The 23,823-nt window shown below is 42.9% G+C and overlaps 1 protein-coding gene across 9 annotated transcripts in view; it reads left to right on the top strand.

Moving 5' to 3' along the window:
• The window catches only part of THRB (thyroid hormone receptor beta), a 407,560-nt gene that overhangs the window by 48,282 nt on the left and 335,455 nt on the right, over positions 1-23,823 (top strand). The gene's annotated exons all lie outside the window — the stretch shown is intronic.

Raw genomic sequence — 23,823 nt, forward strand, 5'->3', positions numbered from 1 at the left:
ATTCAGCTATACACTAAATGCAATCTTTTTCATGTTCTTCTCCATTATAGTCTATCAGAGAATATTGAACATAGTTTCCTGCTAACAACCTTAGGCCTTTGTTTATCCATTGTGTACACAACAGTTTGCCTCTGCTCATCCCAAATTCTCAGTCTTCCATCCCCGCCTCCCCACCGCTTGGCGACCACCAGTCTATTCCCTCATGCAGGGGTCCCCAACCTCTGGGATCTAATGCCCGGTGATTTGAGGTGGAGCTGATGTAATAATAATAGAAATAAAATGCACAATAAACGTATTAGGCTTAAATCATCCGAAACCATCCCCTCCTTCCCAGTCCAGGGAAAATTTGTCTTCCGTGAAACTGGTCCCTAGTACCAAAAAGTTTGGGGCCCACTGCCCTGTAGGACTTGCAAACTCTTGACCCTCCAAAGACACATGTCATCAAACAACCTGAAGCTGTTGAAACCATTCAAAGACTGAGAGTCTCAGCCTTTGTTTTGTGTTTGGTAATCTCGTGGCAGGTACTTTGTAGAGTGTGTCTCAGCTTAGGAAATGAACTTCCAGGAGGTGGCCCTGGCAGAATGGGAGGTAACCAAATCTGTTTTAATGAAGATCCATCTCTAAAGGGTGCTTTTTGATGGAACAAGCCAGGGAAAGACCTGCTTATCTGTGTATTTTAGCTTTCCTAATTGGTAACAGTTGTCTCTGGAAAATTGTTCATGTGGTTATCCAAGGTGATCATTAATATTCTTAACATTGTAAATTTCATTGTCTAATCTCTTTGGAAGTTTTTATTGCCTTGCTCAGAGTTAATCAATAACAGTTTTGCTCAGGGAAACTTTTTTCCCCTTATCTTAACCATTTTTAAGCAGACAGTTAAATGCTATATGTGTTTATGCTGACTATTTCACATATGCAGGTCTTTTTTTTTGTAGTTATTAGGTTATAGCCCTTTGATTGCTGAAATTAGATTATGAAAGTATTAACTTGATTTTCCTTAAATCCTCAAGGTGCTAAGGCATTCACAATTAATAGTAATTTTCTATTTTATTGTGCATAGGAGAAGATACATTTTATATCTTTCAGGGAGAAAAGATTTTGTTTAAAAAATTGCTATTTTTAGTCACCAAAATGTAGATTACATTAGTCATAGCTCAGAATTAGACACATTTTAGGCATTTACAAAAATATAAAATCATTTTAAAATACACAAAATGTTTTCATTATTAAAATAATCATATTACAAAACACTTGAAGAAAAAGCACTATAGAAAGCCTAGAAAAATTCCATCTCTTAAATAAGTTAGAATTTTAGAGTCTTCCCTCTAGTCTTGTTTGCTTGCACATATTTTTATTTCAGTTCAGTTCAGTCGCTCAGTCGTGTCCGACTCTTTGCGACCCCATGGACTGCAGCAGCCAGGCCTCCCTGTCCATCACCAACTCCCGGAGCTTACTCAAACTCATGTCCATTGAGTCGGTGGTGCCATCCAACCATCTCATCCTTTGCCATCCCCTTCTCTCCTGCCTTCAATCTTTCCCAGCATCAGGATCTTTTCCAATGAGTCAGCTCTTCCCATCAGGTGGCCAAAATATTTTTATTTGCATGGTTTCAACCGTGGTATGTTATTAAATGCCTTTATATCACCAAGAAAGAAAAGCTGTCCAACAGAAATCCAGGCAGCTTCACAAAAGGTATGAGCCCTTACTGGATTGAACCCAGAGGTCGGTGTGAGAGCAGGTCAAGCCTGTGGGAGAAGCGCAGTTACCGTGCGTGTTCGGAGCCAGGCCCCTTCTGCTTGCGTGGGGAGTGGCGGCCGCGCGGACTCTGCGGGGCTGGTGGGGCCACGTGCTTATGGGAAACGGGGCCGCTGCGGAGCGAGAGGGAGACGGTGGCGCGGCCGAGCTGCGCGGGCGGTGGGAGACCCTGCGGCATCCGGGCGGTGGGAGACCCTGCGGCATCCCGGCGGTGGGAGACCTTCTGCGCGCATCCAGGCGGTGGGAGACCCTGCGGCATCCGGGCGGTGGGAGACCCTGCGGCATCCGGGCGGTGGGAGACCCTGCGGCATCCCGGCGGTGGGAGACCTTCTGCGCGCGTCCGGCGGTGGGAGACCCTGCGGCATCCGGGCGGTGGGAGACCCTGCGGCATCCCGGCGGTGGGAGACCTTCTGCGCGCGTCCGGGCGGTGGGAGACCCTGCGCGCGTCCGGCGGTGGGAGACCCTGCGCGCATCCGGCGGTGGGAGACCCTGCGGCATCCCGGCGGTGGGAGACCTTGCGGCATCCGGGCGGCGCGGACCCCCTTGTCCTGCCGCCCTTCCTCGGGGTCTCAGGGCGCCTGAGGACCCTCCCGTAAAGCTCTTTTCTGATTAGCATCTGAACGTTGAGGTTGACTGGTGCCTCTTGCCTGTGGGCCGTCGTCCTGTTGGTGTCCGAGTGATTTACTGGCTTCACACGCCTCAAGCGGCTGCTCCGCTGGGCGTGAGCCTCACCCCGCGCCCAGCAAGCAGGCAGCTGGCTTTCCCTGGGCTTCTGCGACTGGCACCTAGCAGGCCCCCAGGAGATGCTTGCTGAATGAAGCAGTCCTCTTTTCATCTGTCCTTTTAAATGCTGTAGAGTTGATATGGAGAATGATAAAATATAAAATTAATCTTTAAAATAATTTCGATGAGAAATTAAGTTGAGAAGGTTATGGCAAAACTGCAAAAAAAATGCAGTTTTTATAAAGTTTAAATATAAAATTAAATATTAAAATATGGAATTTTTAAATGCCCAAATCTGGATATTAGTTACTTCCTATTGAAAAAGACGGAATCATAAAGTGGTATTCAGGGCTCATTAAGTGCATTGTCATGTTGGGTTTTTTTTTTTAATTTTTAAAAATTTATAATTGAAGTATAGTTAATTTGGGCTTCCCTGGTGGCTGAAACGGTAAAAACTCTGCCTGCAGCACAGGAGACCTGGGTTCGATCTCTGGGTTGGGAAGAGTCCCTGGAGAAGGGAATGGCAACCCACTCCAGGATTCTTGCCTGGAGAACCCCGTGGATAAAGAAGCCTGGCGGGCTGCAGTCCATGGGGTCACAAAGAGTCAGACATGACTGAGTGACTAACAGACACACACGCATAGTTAATTTACAATGTTGTGTTAGTTTAGGTGTACCGCAACATGATTCAGTTATGCATACATACATATATATGTATTTCACATTCTTCTCCATTATAGGTTATTGTAAGATATTGACTATTGTTTTCTGTGCCACACAGTAGGAGGTTATTGGTGATCTATTTTATACATAGTAGTGTGGTGCTGTTAATCTCAAATGCCTAATTTATACCCCATCCATTCCCCTTTGATAACCATTAGTTTTTGTTCTCCGTGACTCTGTTTCTATTTTGTAAATAAGTTCATTTGTATGATGTCAATAAATTTCACATATAAGTAATATCCTATGGTATTTGAGTGAAGTAATTTTGATGGCAAATGCACTCATTCCTTAAAACCTGTAGCTATCTTGTTGGGCACCAGGAAGGAACTACTTGTGTTTTCATTGTTCAAAACCTTCTGATACCAGTAGGTGACCACTGAATATGCGTCCTTCTTTCCACGTCTCCTGTTTGCAGAGCACTGACCACTGACAGATTCTAAGCACAGAAGTGATCAGATTCTTCACTTTCAGTGGTGGCTTATCATCTAGCCCCACCCACTCTTCTATTTTTTTTTAATTTTTTTAATTGATTTTTTTAATGAAGGATAATTACTTTACAGAATTTTGTGATTTTCTGTCATGCATCAATGAGAATCAGCCGTAGGTACACCCATGTCCCCTCCCTCCAGAACTTCCCTCCCATCTCCCTCCCCATTCCACCCTTCTAGATTGTCACAGAGCACTAGGTCCTTAGATGTGTGGTGTCTAAGACTTTAAAGCCACATTAGGGGTGACCACCATGGTTCACCCTAAGAGGAGGGTCCTGGCATCACTGATTATTCAGAGGATAAGTAGAAATAAATCAGAAGAAGTAAAGATATCCTTGTGTCATAACAGCTGAATAGTGAACTTGGAACTAATATATTAACAGGAGAAGATAAAACATACTCCCTCTGGGATCATACCTTTCCCATTACTGCGAAGAAGGGCATGGCATGAGAAAGCTCTCTCCCTAGGTTTATTGCAGCTTCACTTAGACCTGTGTTGTTGAAATTAAGTTCAGGAGTTAACTTTTTTCTTATGGCTAAACCTAGTTAATTGTTACAGGCTGATGGAGTGTATAGAATACTCAACAATACATGAAAAGAGCTGATGAATTTTGCTCATGGTAGTTTAATTTATAACATTTATTAAATGCTTCAGATCTTTTTCCTACTTGAGTTTAAAAATAAATAGGTAGTTCTTTGAAATGTCATTGATTTGAGTTGAAAATTAGTTGGAAATGGGGTACTATGCTTGCTAATTTTGTAATTAAAATATACATTGCTGAAAAGTTTTCATCTACTTTTGTTTTAAAATTACTTGATTTCTTATTAAAAAAAAAAAACAACAGAGTCTATGTTTGCATAAGTGTGTTCCCTATAATGATGGGAGACTGGAAAGCTGCAAAAAATACTTTGTAAGGAGAGCAAGAGGGTCAGTCATTTGCAGCTGGGCTGGTAACCCACTCCAGTATTCTTGCCTGGAGAATCCCACGGACAGAGGAGCCTGGTGGGCTACAGCCCATGGGGTTGCAAGAGTTGGACACGACTGAGCAACTAAACCACCACCAGAGAGAATGTAGTGTATGTTGAACTATGGCTTAGTCCCTTTTGGAAAATAGAGGAGTGATTAATACCCTAACAATATCATTACTTGGTGTGGTGATGATCCCAAAGAGCCAAGTGTACCCCTATGATAATTTATAAATCAACGAAATATTGATACTGATGAAGATTCTTAGTCAATAGAAACTGATCGGAGGCCAGACAAGAAATTCAGGCAAGGCCTTACAGGGACCCCTGCTGCAGCAGGAGGGAGCAAAAACAAGGATTAGGTTTCCTTGCTTGCTCCTGAAGCCGGTGAGCTTGTTCCTTAAATGGGGTGAGGGTAGGGGCGGGCCCAGGGGTTGAGCTGGAGGGGTGGCTGAGGTGGTTTGCCCACCTTTTTGTGGTGGTGTGTGCAGGGGGCATATGCAGTACCCTGCTTTTGCTCCTGATGCCAGTTTTTGTTTGTTTGTTTGTTTGCTTTGGCTCTTCAGAAGTGGCAGTTGGGTTTTTTGTTTGTATCTTTTGGTCTAGAATTTGCCCTAACTGTGCATGCATGTGGTTATTTTTAGTCCTCAGAGCGTCTTTGTATTTTGTAGCTCAAGGAGAGGTATGTCCAAGTGCAGGCACTGTAGCCAAGGGTCCCAGGTCCCAGCCTGTCTCAGTATCACTTTAGGACTTCAGACTTTAAGATCAGAAGGAGAAGGAGGCCAGGCAGTGAAGGAGGAGAATGTAGCTATATACTCTGGGTTACATCAAACTAGATAACAAAAATCTATTTGCCTTCCCAAAATGTCTATTTTTCATATGAATGCATGTATGTCCCATCAGCTGGAGTGTGAGCTCCCTGTGGGAAGATGCTACAGAAGATGGGTTTATAAAGACATACACTTACCCTCTGGGAACTTAACTTCCTGATGGGTGAGTAAAAATCCCACCTATGAAGACAGCTAAAAATACAGCATGTTTCAAGTGTCATAGAAATTGATAGAGTCTACCAGTTTGTTAAACTTGTTTCAGTTACAAGGAAGTAGTTTAATCACTAGATTCATCCCTATAGCCTCAGGCTCAGGAATGCAAAGCAATTTGCTGCCATTAATAATGTTAATATAAACAGATGTTGAAAAGCTTCTATAGTCAAGTAAGTTTAGAGAATTTTGGATTAATCATAGTGAAGAGTATTCAGTCTTTAAGATGCTAAAGTGCATTGTGGCTTTCCAAAAGGGTGACACAATGTATTCATCTGCCTAGTGAACACTTTAAAATTGTGCAATGGCTGGTAGGACTTGCATTCACTGTAACACAGTTTGGGACATTCTGGCAAAAATAAGAAATAAGATGATACATGTTCAACATGGAGTCTCTAGCTTTCATTGAATATCACTTGTTCACTGGCTATTGCTGTTTGAACAAATTACCACCAATTCAGTAGCTTAAAACAAATTTATTATCTTATAGTTCTGGAAATAAAAGTTCAAAGTAAAAAAAAAAAAAAAAAAAAAAAGTTCAAAGTAGGCCAGCCAGGTTTTGTTCCTTCTGGCTACTGTGTGGGAGAATCTGTTTCCTTGCCTTTCCAGCTCTTAGCGATTGCCCGTATTCCGTGGCTTGTGGCCCCGAGTCACCTGACTTCTGCATCTTTCATCACATCTTCTGATCCTCCTGCCTCTTTCCCTTACAGCAACCCCTGTGGTTATATCGGGCTTCACCGTCTCAAGATCCTTACCTTAATCACATCTGTAAAATCCCTTTCGCCATGTAATACAATATATTCACATGTTCCAAGATGAAGATGTGGACATCTCTGGGAACCATTATTCCCCAGATCCACGACCCACATGATATTTCCCAGAACCCGAGGTGGTACCCAGGCTTCCCTGGTGGCCCAGCTGGTAAAGAATCTGCCTGCAATGCTGGAGGCCTGGGTTTGATTCTTGGGTTGGGAAGATCCCCTGAGAAAGGGAAAGGCTATACCCAGTCCAGTATTCTGGTCTGGAGAACTCCATGGACTGTATAGTCCATGGGGTCATAAAGAGTCAGACATGACTGAACCACTTTTGCTTTCATTGAATGGTACCCAGTAAACATTTGGTGTATATCGTTCATTAAGAGGCCAATTCAATGATTTTTAGTAAAACTCCCTGAATTATGCTGCTGAAAGAGAAATGGACTTCTGGCATCATCCGTGCAAGTAGATTTTGCAAGAAATTTTAAGAGCGTAGGGTTTTTTTGTGTGTGTGAAAAGTCTTCCCGATGTAGAGTGTGTTATGAAATGATGATTTAGCAGAGGCAGACGGCACTTCTGCAGAAACACACATCATTCCCTCAGCAATCACTCAGCATGCTGACCTCCTCCAGACCTGCTTCCTGTGTTGGGACTATTTTGTTGTGGCCAGACTTTGAGTGGGAAGAAGGTGGAGGTTGGCAGAGTCTAGTGGGAGGAGGCCAGAGAAGGAATTAGCCAGATCTGATGGAGAAATGGCTTCTGGGATGCCTTTGAGAAGAGGAGGTGCTTATGACACACTTGCTCCATCATTTCCTTAAGATAGAAGGACAGAAAAGACAGCCGTCTTCATTTCCTTAGAAGGCTGTGTCCAATACGCCTGGCTTCTTATTTTTCTTGTCAATCATTGGTTTATTTTTATTCTTTCAGAAATCAACTTTATCCTGATATTTATTGTAGAAAATAAAAATTACCTCGTCTAATGCTCAGAGATAAGCCCTATAACATTTTAGTACCTTTTCTTCCATTTTTTTTTCTATATGTATTGTTACTTTATAAAATCAGGACTGTGGTCTAGATACAGTCTTGTATCTTATTTATGTTAACTTGACTAGGAGCATCTTCTTGTGGCATTAAATAGTCTTCAAAGCATGATTAATTAATGACTATATAATATTGTACTTAGGAGTGTATAACCGTAGTTGAATGCTCATGCTTTGCATTCATCTTTTGCCACTTTCTTAATTGCTTCTACATGATAGTAGATGTAATCAAAGGGCATGAACGTGTTTATGCTTCTTCTTAGACGTGGTTGAAGGTATTCGTTCATTTACATTCCGGCTGGCTGGTGTATGAGACTGTCTTCAGGTCCTCCCATTCAGCAGCAATAAGCATTAATCATTTAAAATTTTTGAATGTCAGTTGGATATGTGTAACAATTCTTTTGTAACTTGTTTTTCCGTGTTCTTTGCCCATTTACCCACTGAGGTGTTAATGTTTTGCTTATGAACTTTCTACTAAAGAGCCTTTCTATGCTGCATCTCTGGACATTATTTCCCTAATTTGGTGTTTGCATTTCAATCTGAGTGCTGTGCTATTGGACATGTGATTTTTTTTCATGTTGATTACTATAGTCAAATCTATTACTACTTTCTGATATACTTTACTACTTCTGTGTTTAGAAATTCTTTGTTTGGCCCAATATCTAATAAATAGCCACCTATATTTTTCATAATCTTTTATAATTTTATTTTTAAATTTAGTATGTAATCCATCTGTAGTTCAGTTTGACACATTGTATGAAGTAGGTATGTAATTTTTTAACTATTCAAATAGTTACTTCAGTATCATTTATTGAGTAATCCCTTTATTCTATATTGAGTTGTGATTAGATCTATGTTAATTAAATCAGTATATACATTTTTGGTATCTGGGGTCTTCATTCTATTTCTTTAACATCTATTGTTTAGGGAAGCAGAACCATATTACATTTTGTATAGTATTTTCCATTTCTGATATAATAATCCCTAACTCTTTCAATATTCCATACTTTAAATGTACCTTAGCCAGTTATCATCTGAGCATTCTTCCAGGTGAATGTTGGAATTAATTGTCAAATAAAAAATTCTGATGTATCTGCATGGAATTATGTATGAACTATGAAATATTTCAGAAGAGTTTTCATCTTTACAATTTTTGATCATTTCATAATCTGTCTGTTTTTTAAGTCTAATTTGATACAACAGAAATATTATTTCTTCACACAAGTTCTGCATATTTTTAAAGGTTATTCCTAGGTATTATATGCTTTTTATTTAATGATATTTGGTATTTTTCTAGTGTTTTCTAACTGGTAGTTACTGTTATATAAAAGCTGTTGATTTTTTATTAATAACTGAGGTATAGTTGAGCTACAGTATTGCAAATGTACAGCAAAGTGACTCAGTTATATAGCTGTTTATTTATCTTGGAAATTTGCAAATATTTTCTCCCATTCTGCAGGTTGTCTTTTAGTTTTATTTATGGTTCCTTTACTGTGCATAAGAAAAAGAGATGAATCCAAATTAAAGGAAGGAGTAAAACTGTCACTGTTTGCAGATGACATGATATTATAAATATAAAATCCTAGATACCACAGGAAAACTACTAGAGCTCATCAATGAAGTCACTTAAAGTTATTGGTTTTATATATTGGTTTTGACTCTGTTTATTAATGATAATCATTTTTTCACTTAGTTCTCCTGAGTTTTCTAAGCAAAACTTATAATATAGCGAAGAATGATTCTAATACCTTTCTAAAGAGGCTATATCTTATTCTAGAACTGTCTTATAGCATTAGCACAAATTTCCACAGCAGTGTTAAATATATTTAATGATACTCTTATCTTGTTTTTTATTTTAATAGCTAGGATAGAATTTTCCAACCATGTTAAAGAAGCTTCATTGCATTCCTAATATGCTGAGAGTATTTTTAATCAAAAAGGAGTTTTGAAATGCTATAAAATGTCTTTTGATTATTTTGGTAGGTTCAGTCCCTGGGTTGGGAAGATCCCTTAGAGAAGGGAACAGCCAGGTACCCACTCCAGCATTGTGGTCAGGAGAAGTCCATGGACAGAGGAGCCTAGCAGGCTACAGTCCATGGTGTCGCCAAGAGTCAGACATGACTTAGCGACTTTCACTTTCACTTTTCCATCCTCTGTGAGGAGAACATCACGTAGAGATCAGATCATAGAATTTATGACCAGACAGACCTGGGATCATATTGCACCTCTTCCTCTTAAATTGTATATCACTCCATGAGTTATTTGTTGTCTTCCAATTTCAGTTTTTTACAGTGTTATATGAGGATAAAGAGTATTTTGTAAAGATATTGTGAGTATCCAATGAGAATTGCTTACAATTCACCAGACTTAATACAGAGTACCATATTCTTTTTGAAAATTACTGTGTAATTTTTACCTTTGATCTGTTAAAATAGTGTACTAAAAAACTTCTTAGTATTTACTTATTTTTTAATTTTTGGAGCAAAGCCTACTTGGTGTGATGAAATATTTTCTTAACTCACTGCTGTATTCAATGTTTGTTCCAGATTATTGCATCAATTTTAATAATAATTTGGTCTTTGGATGAATGTTATATTGTCTTTCTAGTTTTGACATCAAAATGTTAAGTTCTTATAATGATCAGAACTTTTTAATCTTTTTTTGTGCTTTGGACCTGTGGGGATTATATTTTCTTTGAGAATGCAAAAGAAGTTCCCTGTGGAATTTTCTATGCCTGGATTATTTTTTGAACCAGATAATGCTTTTACAACTTTTTAGATTATTTTTAAATTTGTAGTTGTTTATTTTCTCTAATCATTTGGTCTGTTCCGTGTGTCTGTTTAAGGCTTGTGCCATTTTAGTAATTCAAATTATATCTAAAAATTATCTTTTGTTAGTATTTTTAAATAATAAGCATAGAATTGAACACAGTACTCACTCATAATTTCTAAAAATGTTAGTATCTGTGCTTCTCTTTTTCTTGTTTTTTGTATAATTCTGAGGTTTATGTGGCTTGTTTTAAAGAACTACCTCCTGGATTTATTTATTATTTTTTGTACCCCTCACATCTGTAACATAATCTCACAGTGATCAGACTTTAATTATTATATACTTTTGACTCTGCCACCTCAAAAGTCATCATTTATAAAGTGGTCAGCGATCATTTATCAAGTACCTCCAAGGCCCCCCTTCACAGAGTAGCTGGCGTCTGTTCTCGCCCTAAGGCTGGGAACTATGGCAGAACATTCTGTCTAGGTTCACGGCCAAGCTCCACTACTAACAACCTATGTAATCTCCAAGCTACTTCAGCTTTCCGTGCCATGGTTTCCTCATCCGAGTAGGAGGATATGAAGCTCTGAGAACAGTCTCTGGCAGGTAGTCAGTAGCTTTTAGTTAGCTCTTGTCATTATTGTATTTTAGAATAAACACTGTGATTGTCCTCAAGGTTACAGTGTATAGACAGAGTTGCTAATGGAACTCAAAGACAAATGGAACAAACAGTGTTTTTACTTGCAGTGTTTGGAAAGATTTTAGCCTTCAGAAGAACCAGACACTGTGAATAAAGGTTACAGCAGACCATGACGTTACAGTTCATCTGTTCAAAATCCATATTGGTGGAGAAACAGCAGTCCCTCACATGCTTATCCCATCTGTGTGGGTCCTCACATGTCTGCTGATTGCTGTCCAAAAGTCAGAGATAAACGTGTTTTCTTTTCTTTTTAAAAAAACATTTTATTGGACCATGGTTGATTTACAATGTCGTGTTAGTTTCAGGTCAATCAGTTATCAATCAGTTATCCATACACATGCATCCACTCTTTTTTAGATTCTTTTCCCACATAGGTTATTACAGAGTACTGAGCAGGGTGCCCCGTGCTCCACCGCAGATCCTCATTAGCTCTCTCTTCTATATATAGTATTGTGTGATGTCAATCCCAATCTCCCAATTTACCCCCTCCGCCCAGAAGCTTGTTTTCTTCCCCTGTGATGCTGTTTCTGTTTTTAAACGCTTTTCTTAAACAATATGTGTTTTTGGCTGTGCTGCATCTCCAGGGCAGCACCTGGGCTTTCTCCAGTTGCGGGGTGCGGGCTGCTCCCTGCGGTGGCTTCCCCTGATGCCAAGCTCAGGCTCTAGGGCGCTCAGGCTTCAGGAGCTGTGGCTCTGGGTCTTGGTTGCCCCAAGGCATGTGGGATCTTCTGGGACCAGGTATCGAACCCGTGTCCCTTGCGCTGCAAGATGGATTCTTAACCACTGGACCAACAGGGAAGACCCTTAAAGGTGTTTTCTTGAGGAAGGGAGCAAGTTAAAGGAGTATAGGCTCACGTCTTACATTTTTTCTTGTAAGTTTAGGGATTCGCGTTAGAATGTTTCTGTTTGGAGAGGGCTCTCTAGTGATGCAAGTTACGCGCGTTCTTTCCCGTCGGGTGTGTGAAGGCCACTCCTCATCCTGGCAGCGCACGGCAGAGCACGGTGTACCTTTCTCCCACTGTCGTGAAGGCAAGCGAGGGGGTCAGTTACGAGCAGCTGATTCATGTCTGTGTGTAGGCGACCCATGCTTTCCCTGCATCGCCTCAGCTCATCGCACGGTGTCTCCGGCACTGCTGCGCTTCCTAGAATACCGTCCTCACCTCCACCACCTGCGCCACCTCCCCGCACCTTCTCGAAGGCTCAGGCGTCCGTCAACATGCCCGCACTGCTTTCAGGAGAAAGCTGAACCTGCCGCAGGGCGCCGGGGGCTTCTCCAGCCTGTGTCCTGCTCCTGACCGTCCTGGCTCCCTGAGTTAATCACTGTGGGGTGCTCTGAGGGTGCCCCGGGATTCCCACGCCCTGCTGGGCACGCCGCTTGTGAGCCCCTTTCTTCGCTGAGGACCGGACCTGGGAATATGATGGGACTGTCACTCTCTGGGTCACTTTATATGGACAGTACCCCAGCAGAAGGCAGAGAGAGAGACTGCCGCTGGCCTTGAAGAAGCAGAGTGCCGCGTAGTGGCCACGGTGGGGGCGGGGGCTTTGGGAGCCTGCAAAGAAGTGCAGATCTCAGTTTTGCAACACAAGGATCTGAATTCTGCAAACAGCCAGTGAGCCTGGAAGGGGACTGAAACCTCAGGCAACACCTTGGTTTCGACCTGATGCGGTCTGAGCAGGGGCCAGGCTAACCTGACCCATGGGACTGACCCATGGAAACTAGGGGATAACAGATTTGGTTGTTTGAAGCTACTACATTTGTGGTCATTTGCTATGGGAAGAAGTGAAAATTGCTCAGTCGTGTCCGACTCTTTGTGACCCCATGGACTATACGGCACGTGGAATTCTCCAGGCCAGAATGCTGGAGTGGGTGGCCATTCGTTTCTCCAGGGGGCATCTTCCCAACCCAGGGGTCGAACCCAGGTAAGTGGATTCTCCACCAGCTGAGCCACCGCGGAAGCTACGGAGCATTAGAGAAATAACGCAGTTGGTCAGTCTTGTCACCTGCTTGCCTCAGGTCAGGCGCGTTCCACGTTCCCTCAGCCACGGCTCCCCACGGCCCCTCCCAGACTTGTCATCTTCTCAATGGGAGAAAACAATGTTTAAATGCTAAAATCATCCCCTTGGATTATTTTTAGTCACAAAATGAGTACCAGCTTGATATTCTGTTTTTCTATTAAATGAATGAAAGTGCAAATATTTTATTGGAAATTAATTATCCTTTGAAACTCAGCATATCAGAATATAGACCTGAAAGAGTCAGTTGACGGTCAGCTTTAGACTGGGTCTGGGAACAGGTATGAATGAAGCTGTGGGAGGACTCCCGTGCTTCTGGGAGGGAGTCCTTAACGGTGGGCTGTGAGAATCCCCTCTTGGCCCTATCAAAGTGTTCCTTTTAAAGAGTCACTTTTTAAAGATGGATGTATCTATTTTTGGCCGTGCTGGGTCTTTGGTGCTGAGTGGACTTTCTCTAGTTGCGTCGATCGGGATCTACTCTCTAGTTGCGGTACGCGGGCTTCTCATTGCAGCGGCGTCTCTTGTGGAGCACGGGCTCCAGGGCATGCAGGCTTCAGCAGCAATGGTACCTGGGCTTAGTTGCCCCCCATCATGTGGAATCTTCCTGGACCAGGGATCGAACCCATGTCTCCTGTATTGGCAGGCAGATTCTTAACCACTGGAACGCCTAGGAAGCCCAATGTGTTGTTTTATATCAACAAGTTTAGTGAAGATATAGACTGCCTGTTTATCAAAGTTGTGGTGGACATAAGGCCTTAAAGCAGAGCATGTACTTTAAGTAAGACAATTAGGATCCAAAGAGATCATTTCAGGTGGAAACGATGGTGGGCCACCTCATCCAAGCTGGACTTTGAGCTGAATAGGCATAAAAGTCTGTAGTTAGGTTAAAAGACACCAATCTAGAAACTAGGCCTGGGGTGAGACAGACAGTATATGCAAAAACATTTAGATGAGTTGTTTACAAGTTGGCATAAATCGGTGATATACTGGAGCATGTCCTGGAACTTATTCGAATCATGAAGTTAATTTTTGAAACTGTGTTAATTGAACTGCTGTGTACAGAATAAGAAGGCTAGTTCTCCTTTGCTCATAGGGGTCACGGCGCTCCTGGAGGGTTGGGTGGTTCTGGGCACCTCTTTAATGCGGTCAAAGACAAATTGCAATTTCTCCAGTGGGCCGGAACCAGATGAGTGAACAGATCTGAAATCACACATGATATCGTGGGACAATCGGAGAGTGGGTATTTACCTAAGGATTAGACTCCCTGTCCATGACTTTGGCGAATGGAAGTTACAGGGAATAGATTCTTACATTGAAGAAGTAATCACCGACATGTTTTGAAACCATACCAAAATATACCAGGCTGCCCTTGGGAATTATTGACCCCTCTGTGCCTGAGAGACACTCTCAGAGGTTGGGGCGGAGGAACCAGATGTGTGGAGTCTTGTGCATGGATTGTCACCATGTGACAACGATGAACCAAAATCACCCACACACAGTTAAGAGGCTAGAAAGCATCAAGAAAGGTAGAATACAGAAACTTACGCTGATGGTTTTCTAAAGTCAGAGGTTAACTCAGCCTGTTTCTGGGCAGAGGAGTGGCTCCCCGAGGCTGCCCAAATCCCCTACGAAAGGGCAACCCAAGCCAGATTCTTCTAGGCGTGAGAAGCTGCCTGTAGCAGGTGTGATCGTGGGCCCCCAGGCCCGTCACTGGGCTGGCATGCCCATCCTCCAGCAGCTGCCAGCTTCTCACCCTGCCATCCTCCCCCGTGGCACTGTTCTTGGCTGATGGCACCTGTCATCCAAAGACGCCTGGGAGGTGGCGGCCCCATCCCCGGGGACAGGCCTCAGGCCCTGCCTGCGCACCCTCTGTCGTCCCCTTCTCCTCCCGCCCTCAATCTTTCCCAGCATCTGGGTCTTTTCCAATGAGTTGGTTCTTCATATCAGATGGCCAAAGTATTGGAATTTCAGCTTCAGCATCAGTCCTTCCAATGAATATTCAGGACTGATTTCCTTCAGAATGGACTGGTTGGATCTCCTTGCAGTCCAAGGGACTCTCAAGAGTCTTCTCCAACACCATAGTTCAAAAGCATCAATTCTTGGGCACTCAGCTTTCTTTATAGTCCAACTCTCATATCCATACATGACTACTGGGAAAACCATAGCTTTGACTAGATGGACCTTTGTTGGCAAAGTAATGTCTCTGCTTTTTAATATGCTGTCTATGTTGGTCATAACTTTTCTTCCAGTGAGCAAGCATCTTTTAATTTCATGGCTGCAGTCACCATCTGCAGTGATTTTGGAGCCGAGAAAATAAAGTCTGTCCCTGTTTCCATTGTTTCCCCTTCTATCTGCCATGAAGTGATGCGACCAGATGCCATGATCTTAGTTTTCTGATGTTGCATTTTAAGCCAACTTTTTCACTTTCCTCTTTCATTTTCATCAAGAGGCTCTTTAGATCTTCTTCGCTTTCTGCCATAAGGGTGGTATCATCTGTGTATCTGAGGTTATTGATATTTCTCCTGGCAATCTTGATTCCAGCTTGTGCTTCATCCAGCCCAGCATTTTGCATGATGTACTCTGCATATAAGTTAAATAAGCAGGGTGACAATATACAGCCTTGACGTACTCCTTTTCCAATTTGGAACCAGTGTGTTGTTCCATGTCTAGTTCTAAGTGTTGCTTCTTAACCTGCATACAGATTTCTCAGGAGGCAGGTCAGGTGGTCTGGTATCCCCATGTCTTGAAGAATTTTCCACAGTTTGTTGTGATTCACACAGTCAAAGGCTTTGCAATAGTCAATAAGGCAAAAGTAGATGTTTTTTCTGAAATTATGTAGACCTTTGTCGGCAAAGTGATGTCTTTGCTTTTTAACACACTGTCTAGCTTCCCTGTCAAGAAGCAATTGTCTTCTAATTTCATGGCTCCTCATAGCAAAATCAGGCTTAAACTAAAGAAAGCAAAGGCATCTTAGGAGAGTGTAAAGCCCATGACAAACACAAGCTATTATTCAGATATTACATTAAAATGCAGTCCTGGTCATGTTCAGCTTGCCAAATATTGGTTTGGCCAAACAATTCTTTCAGGTTTCTCATAAGACCTCCGAAGGCCTGAGGTATGAACGTAAATAAGAACTATTTAAGGTGGGGATGGTTTGCTCCCTCAAGAGCTCTGCAGGAGTTCAAAGGAAGGTAAGCCCATTTCCTGTTGAACATTTGTTCTTTGGGCCCAAAAGTATGTTTGTCTTCTTTCCTGCATTTCCCTTCTGGCTTGGGCAAAGACAGCAGGACCTTGCATAAATTCAGAGAAAGAATAAAGATCCTCTACCCCTTTTTATGCTTCATGGAGAAAAAGGGACTGGTCCACTTACACAGGATTGCTGTAGGGATGGAGTCATCTCTTTAGAATTAACTCTTTGTTATGAGATTTAAGGATTGTTCCCTTTCCAGTGGATTTTACTAGACCAGTCAGATGTGAGAACTTGACATTTTGGATATGAATCTCTGTTTTCAGTATTGATTAGCTGATTCTTTGATCATAATGTGAGCAGGTCCATGTTATTATAACTGTACTTAGAGTTCCCAGAGCAGCTCGAAGAAGCTGGACAGATAAAATGAGAAGCACATGATCGTCCAGGCCACCCATTCGGGGAACAGTGGATGCTCCAAGCTTGGAACTGCAGCCTCAGAGAATCAGTGCCCCATGGTGGTACCAGATGCCTGAGACATAGAATGCTTTTCTGATAACCTGTATTCTTATCTCTGACAGCCAAACTCAGGGTGAAACTAAAAAATACTAACTGCTGTCATTGATCTTCTAATTTACTCAAGCAGATATACATATATGTACATATATATAAACTCAAAATATAGAGATGAAGATTTTAAGAAACCTGACCCTTGAGTTCTGACTCTGCCTTTCCTTGTCCAGCGGTGGGTCAAGCCTGTGTCACTGATGCCACATGTTCAGACAGGCTACCCTCCTGACCTGAAGGCCTGGGTGAAACACCTTCCTGGTGCCTGCTGCCCTCCAGCCTCCTCTCCCACACCACCGGCCCTTCCTCTCTGCATCACCCAAGCTCAGTAATTCAGTGTGGTTTTTCGTCTCTCCCCAGCCCTTGCTCTTAAAGGCATATTTAATGATTATTGTGTCCATAAGTATTACTCTAGTTCTTTCATTTCTCTAGTCACTTAGGCTGTGATTAAATGAACTGATTCACAAAACAGAGATAGACTCACAGACAGAAAACAAGACTATGGTTCGGTTTAGTTCAGTCACTCAGTCGTGTCCGACTCTTTGCGACCCCATGAACTGCAGCACGCCAGGCCTCCGGGGCCACCACCAACAATTACCAAAGGGAGAAGGCAGGGAGAAAGAAATTAGGAGCTCGGGACTAACATATACACACAGATAAACAACGAGGACCTAGTGTATAGCACAGGGAACTACAGTCAGTATCTAGTAACAACCCATAAGAGAAAAGAACCTGAAACAGAATAGATATATATGGGTAACTGACTCACTTTGCAACTAACAAGAGTAAATCAACGATACTTGAATAAAATGTTCTTCTCGGTTCTTGAAAGAGAGCGAACAATTATGCAGAGGCCTGGCCGTCTGCTCTTTCTGAACAGCCTGGAGAGGTGCGGCGCGCGCGGCTGCGGGCTTGGCGGTCACTCCTGGGCCCGGATGCTGCTTCCCATCTTGCTGGCTCAGTTCCTTAGGCGCGAGTGTGATGTTCAGTATTCCAGTGGCTGCGGCTGGAGCGGGCCTGAGCTCCTGGCAACCTGGGAGTCTGGTAACCTCAGTCCCGGCGGCCCCGGAGGCGAGCAGGCAGCGCGGAGCTTGCACGCGGCCCGCGCGCAATGCGGAGAAACGCGGAACTGGCGAGAAAAGCCGAGTCCCGAGAGAAGGGCCCGCCCCGCGCACGCACAGAGGCCTGGCCGTCGGGCTGCGCGGTCCTGCCTCCAGCTTGCCCTGGGTGCCCTGGATGCCCTGGATGCCCTGGATGCCCCGGATGCCCCGGCACCGCTGACCCGCCCGGCGCCGGCCCGCTCAGTTCTCTGCGCTCACTCCCCGTGACCCTTCCTTCTTATCTCCGCGCCCCCTGCCCACGCGTTTCCGCTCTCCTTTGCCTCACTTGGCCCCGGCGACTCTGTAGCCTCCTTCTGAGTCCTCGCCTCCCATCTGTCCGCTGTCCTGCGTGTGGTGTCTGTGGCCCCGGCCTGCGCTCTCTCCATCCGCTCTCTTGTTTGCAGTGACTGGCTGGTGATGTCGCCCCGTGCGTACTGAGCCAAGCCAGAAACCTCCAGGCCATCTCTGACTTCTCCCCAACATCCAGGTCTTTTCATGACCGGTTCCACCCACCCGGCACCTTAGCTGCCTCCCCACCCCAGAGCCCTCATCCAGGACTGGACCCCTCCAGCATCCTGGAATCCTCTACCGTTTTTTATTTTTTATTCCCCCCCCCCCCCCAAAAATAAAACCCAAAAAACCCAATCTGAACACGCCAGCTTCTGGATGATAGCTGTTCGTTTCGTGGCAGAACTCTCCGCGAGAACACTCGCGAGCCCGGCGTGGACCTCGGCCTCCTCTCCTGCTGCTGTCTGTCCCACCGCACTGCATGCCAGACACACCAACTTCTTACTATGTTTAGAAGAGGCTTTTCTGCTTTTGCACATACCATTTTTTTTCCTCCCCAAAATGTCCTTCTTGTTTTCTCTAGCTAAGATCTATTCTTGTTTTGCAACTGTTTTATCAAGTTTTCTGGATTTTCTCAAGTTGAAGTCACTGAGCCTCTGTGTGCCCAGCTAAATATTGGCCCTGTCTCTATCATGACATCTAACCCCACACTGAATTTTTTTTTTAAAATGCTTTGCATGACAGAATAACTTATAAATGGCAAAGCATTTTTCACAGACTTTCTCTCCGTGGTGAGTTGGAAAAAGCAGAGATATGAAAGAGCTTGTGTTCCAGGGCACTTTGGTGGTGGTTCTATTTTGGTCATTTTTGATCCCCATGTCCAGTTATCTACACCTTTAGCAACGAGGAAAGTGTGTCAAATGCCCTGTCACTTCGGAGGATAAGAGCCTGGGCAGAGTGCTTGACGAGAGTGGACGGCCAGCTCTGTCCTCCAAACTGAGAGCCTTGAATTAAAGACAGAATGCCCCAGACTCTGGGAGCTAGGATTTTTTTTTGCTAAGAACAGTCTTTGTGAAACATTGAATACCTTTTTTAAAGCATAAATTTAAGCTAGGAACTGATTGACCTCTTTTTGTCTTTTTGTTTTGTTTATTAATTGTGGAATTAGGCCTGCCTGGTTAATCAGTGTCCTGAGCAAAGATAACCTGGGGCGGTTGGCACTAGATAATTCAGCCACTGGCTACAGGTTCAACCAGAACCTGTAGGAAGTATGTATTAGGCTACCTAAGTGAGCATATAATCCTTGCGTTTTCGAGCTTGAGAGGATCTAGCGTCTGCTGATGGCTGAGGAATGAGGCCTGGAGAAGTCCAGCACCCAGCGGGACCCTCACCATTAATGGCTGTTGAATGCCTGACCCTTGTCCAGAATCTCTTCTCAGCTTCCTCAGTATACAGGAAGATACAGCCATGGCTTATGAAGTCAGATAACTGAGGGTACATTAGTATAGCTGACTGTGAGACCGAGCCTTCGCTGGGGGCAAATTAGATGGATGCAACAGTAATAGACGCCAGGAACTTTGACGGAATTATCTCACTGGATGCCCACCATAACCCCGTGACACAGTGTGTTCGCATCTTATTGCTGCCGTAACAAATTACCGCAAGTTAGTGACTTTAAACAACTCAGCTGTATGATCTCAGAGGGCGGAGGTCAGAATTCTGAAATGTGTCCCGTGGGACTGGAGTCAAGGGGTCTACACCCCTGGTTCCTTCTGAAGGTGGTAGGGGAGAATCCATTTCCTTGACTGTTTATGTCTTCTAGTGGCCTCTCCTTTTCCTTGGCTTATGGGCCCTACCATAAGGATCCTTCAAAGGATACCTACCTTCAAAGGACATCCTTCCAGTCTCTGCCCCCATCATTACCTAATCTCCTCCTTGTCTCTCATTGCCCCTGCGTCCCTCTTCTGAAGAACCTGGTGATTATACTGGGTCTTTGTGATTGTATTGGGCCAGTTGAATATTCCTGGATTATCTCCTCATCATGAAATTCTTAACTTAATCCCATTTACAAAAATATGGTACTGTATTCACAGGTCCCTGGGACTGGAATGTGGATGAATTTGCGGGGCCATTGTGCAGAGAGGTACTATTCTACAACTGAGGAAACTGTAACTCAAAGAGGTTAAGTAAGTTCCATAGAGTTAGATGGTTACTAAGGACCAAAGTCATCTATCCTTTACCACTATCTCTGGAACTGGATTACAAGGAGTGAAAAATAAATGATATGACTGAGCTCACAGTAAATATGATCTAGTCTTATTAAAATTTTAGACCAAAAGCATACTAAGCCTGTAGTCTGAATTGTAAAATATAACCCATTATAAGAGAAAAGGTTCTAAGCTTTTTTTTTTTCCCCTTCTTTTCAAGGATAACATTCCATAACAGCTCTAGGTAATTCTTGCAGTCTAATAGCCACCCTCCACTTAGTCATCTTGCTCACAGCTGTGAGCTGATATTTTAATTTTCAAAGCTTAAGTAGGCTTCAATACATTTCTATCCATTAGTAGTAGGTGGCCATTCTGTATGCAGAATAAAGCTTAAAATGTCTAAACTTGACAGCATTTCTTCTTCATATTTGAAGTGGTCTGCCTCATTTCTCTTGATCTGTTTCTTCTCAGTTGAGTGACTCAAGTTCAAATTTAGTTAGCCATTCATCTGAAATGGATATTTGACATCTTCATGTCTATATTAGCTTTCCCAAGAAACTCCCTAGTTTTGTCAAATAATTCTCACAAAATATAGCTCCAAGGACTGAAGATGATATACAGCCCTGGGTACCGCTGAGATGTTCCCTTCTCAACTGCAGAGTGTACCGCTGGAGCATTGCCCTGCTGACATAGAATTAGTGCAAAGTTGGACAGACCAGCTCATTTCCAGAAAGACAGAAAGAAATCTTGTTAAACTGTCCTTTGACTGATAACCCACTTGAAATCCAAAGAAAGCAGCAAAACCTTCCTTTCCACCTTGACCCCCTGGAAGTGATATGTGGTCAGTTTTGATGGGGTTAAGAAGGCCAACTTTCCTTGGGGTGTGTGTGTGTCTCTCTTCTATTTTCCTTGTAATTATTTACATGTTATAACATGTATGTAGGCTACTGTCGCTGCTGCTAAGTCGCTTCAGTCGTGTCTGACTCTGTGCAACCCCATAGACGGCAGCCCACCAGGCTCCCCCATCCCTGGGATTCTCCAGGTAAGAACACTGGAGTGGGTTGCCATTGCCTTCTCCAATGCATGAAAGGGAAAGGGAAGTCGCTCAGTCGTGTCTGGCTCTTCTCAACCCCATGGACTGCAGCCCACCAGGCTCCTCCGTCCATGGGATTTTCCAGGCAAGAGTACTGGAGTGGGGTGCCATCGCCTTCTCCTGTATGTAGGCTATGAAACTTAATCATGAAATAAGTCTTCCGTGGAACTAATGCCCAATTTAAGGAGTAGAACATCACAGTCTAGTTGCTATTGAATATATAGAGAATGTTCCTTGCTCTTCCTAAATCTTGCTTCTCTCCACTGAGATATACTTTATAAGTTTTATATTTATCATTAGGAATTTTTTAAAGTTTTATTATGTGTGTTTATCTCCATAAATAATAAATATCTTAAATTTTTGCTTGTCTATAGGCTTTATAAACATGGTAGCATGCCATATATAACTTCGTGTAACTTACTTTTTTGTTCACAATTGTATTTCTAAGTTTTATCTACCTACTCCTTAAGGCTAGGATTTGCTCACTTACCCCTGCTGTATAGTATTCTGTTGGGTGAACGTATCACTTTATATCACTTTATTTGTTCTTCTGTGGATGGACTCTGGGGTTATTTCCTGTTTACGGAGTTTATTTCCAGTGATTTGTTGTTACAAACAATGTTGCTATATGAATTTTCTTGCACATGAGTAAGGGTATCCCTAGGAATAGAATTGCTGGGTGAGAGGGCAGATGCATTCTCTACTAATTCAAAATTATTTGTCAAAGAAATTGAACCTCTTGACACTCCCCCTAGCATTGTGATAGAGTTTTGTTGCCCCATGTGGTTGACAGTACTTGGTAATGTCAACTCTTGCATTTTACCATCGACAGTGTGTGTTATTGTGGCCTCAGAAAGCATTGCCTTTCTAAGGAGGTTGAAAGTCTTTTCATACTTATTTACTACGCATGCTTCCTTTTGTGAAATGCTCATTTCATCCCTCCATTTAGCTTTTAGTTCATAAGTGTGTGTGTGTATAATGCAGTCAGATATATTAATCTATTCTTTGATGCCAAGTGATTTTTAAATTTTGCGTAAGAAATCCTTCCATCCCTGTTCTGCATTGTTTCTAATTTTTTTTTTTCATTTTAACTTCATATTTTAAGTCTACAGTGCATCCTGGAATGGATTTTTCTCTTTGATGGCATGAGATAGGGATTCAATTTCTTTTTTTTTTTTTCATATGAAAAACAATTACACTAGCGTGATTTCCCCCCTTGGTCTTCAGTGCTAAGGATTTCATAAATTAAAATTTTGATTCCGTGAAACTTCTTTTGGTCTTTTCTATTTCGTTGGGCAGTTTGCTTCTGTGTCAACACCTCATTTTTCTCCCCTTGCCCCCTTTGGTTGTCCATTCTTCTGCCTTCCTGGATCTTTCCTTCCATAATCCACTGTGTCGAAGGTCAGCCAGTGTCTTAGGAGTGTCCTGACAGACGCCATGGTGGATCAGTAGCAAAATGAACAGGGTTATCTCTTGCTCATGGTGATTTCCCATCATAGCACAGACCAGTAGGTTATGAAGTCCCCATCACCACCAGGGTAACCATGGAAAATGTGAGGAAGGGAAGCAAAAATATGTTCTGTCGCTCCTTCTCTAAGATTGCACTTTGCTTTCTTTCTCATATTTGCCAGCTTATCACTCTGTTGACTTCATTTGTTTCTTCTATACAGCTGTCATCCAAGTCTGCCCCAAGTCTGCCCCCTGTAACTTCCTATTTACACTTTATAGTAAATGCAGTACTAATATTGTGCTCTCTAAATTTTATCTGACTTTTTATCAGATCATCTTATATACATGATTATGTTATCTCCACTATTCATAGCCATTCAATGATGGTAATCCACTCTGTCTTCATCCAAATCAATACAGTTCCTCCACAGGAAAAAGCTCAATAGCTCAGCTGACATTAATGAATTAACTAACAGTTGTTCAACTCATGTATTCATTCTTTGCCATTCAGGTCATATTCTACTATCTCACCCCAGGATACCTTATAAGACTTTGTCAAGCATTCTGCTAAAATAGGTCTATGATGCCATTGGTATGTTTGTGATTGTTCGGTTGCTAAATTGTGTTTAACTCATTGCAACCCATGGACTGCAGCATATCAGGCTCCCTCCACTAACTCCTGGAAGTTTACTCAGGTTCATGTACATTGACTTCGTGATGCTGTGTAACCTTCTTATCCTCTGCCACTGGCTTCTCCTTTTGCCTTCAACCTTTCCCAGCATCAGGGTCTTTTCCAGTGAATTTGCTCTTCCCATCAGGTAGCCAAAGTATTGGAGCTTCAGCTTCAGCATTCAGTCCTTCCAATGAGCATTCAGGGTTGATTTCCTTTAGGACTGATTGGTTTCATCTCCTTGCAGTCCAAAAGACTCTTGAGAGTCTTCTCCAGCACCACAGTTCAAA

This window comes from Muntiacus reevesi, chromosome 10 (genome assembly GCF_963930625.1).
Source record: "Muntiacus reevesi chromosome 10, mMunRee1.1, whole genome shotgun sequence".
Lineage (NCBI taxonomy): Eukaryota > Metazoa > Chordata > Mammalia > Artiodactyla > Cervidae > Muntiacus > Muntiacus reevesi.